Source organism: Propithecus coquereli, unplaced genomic scaffold (assembly GCF_000956105.1).
Source record: "Propithecus coquereli isolate 6110/MARCELLA unplaced genomic scaffold, Pcoq_1.0 Scaffold678, whole genome shotgun sequence".
Taxonomy (NCBI): Eukaryota; Metazoa; Chordata; class Mammalia; order Primates; family Indriidae; genus Propithecus; species Propithecus coquereli.
The window spans coordinates 280,339-280,668 of record NW_012152818.1 but is presented as its reverse complement, the minus strand read 5'-3'; positions in this window follow the sequence as shown (position 1 = coordinate 280,668).

Below are 330 nucleotides of genomic sequence, written 5' to 3'. Positions count from 1 at the left end.
GTTCTTCACAAAACAAAATATTGTTACGAAGCAGAGTTTGCTCCTGCCTACAAAGCAGAGTCTGTCCCTGTCTCCTGATGGGGACATCTTTTTTACAGTATAGAAAATTGTGGGCAACATAAATCTAAGTTTTATTTTTGTAATCTTCTAGCTAACTTATACATGATCCATGAATTTCATATTAGTTGCTAAAAATCTTATCACTAATTTTATCAGGTCACCAGAAGAATTGCTGCTAATGACAACACAACGTGCAGAATTACATAGGCAGCTATATTTTCTTTTCAAAGTGAAGAAAAAGCACTTTGAGGAGGAAAATATATGATTGAA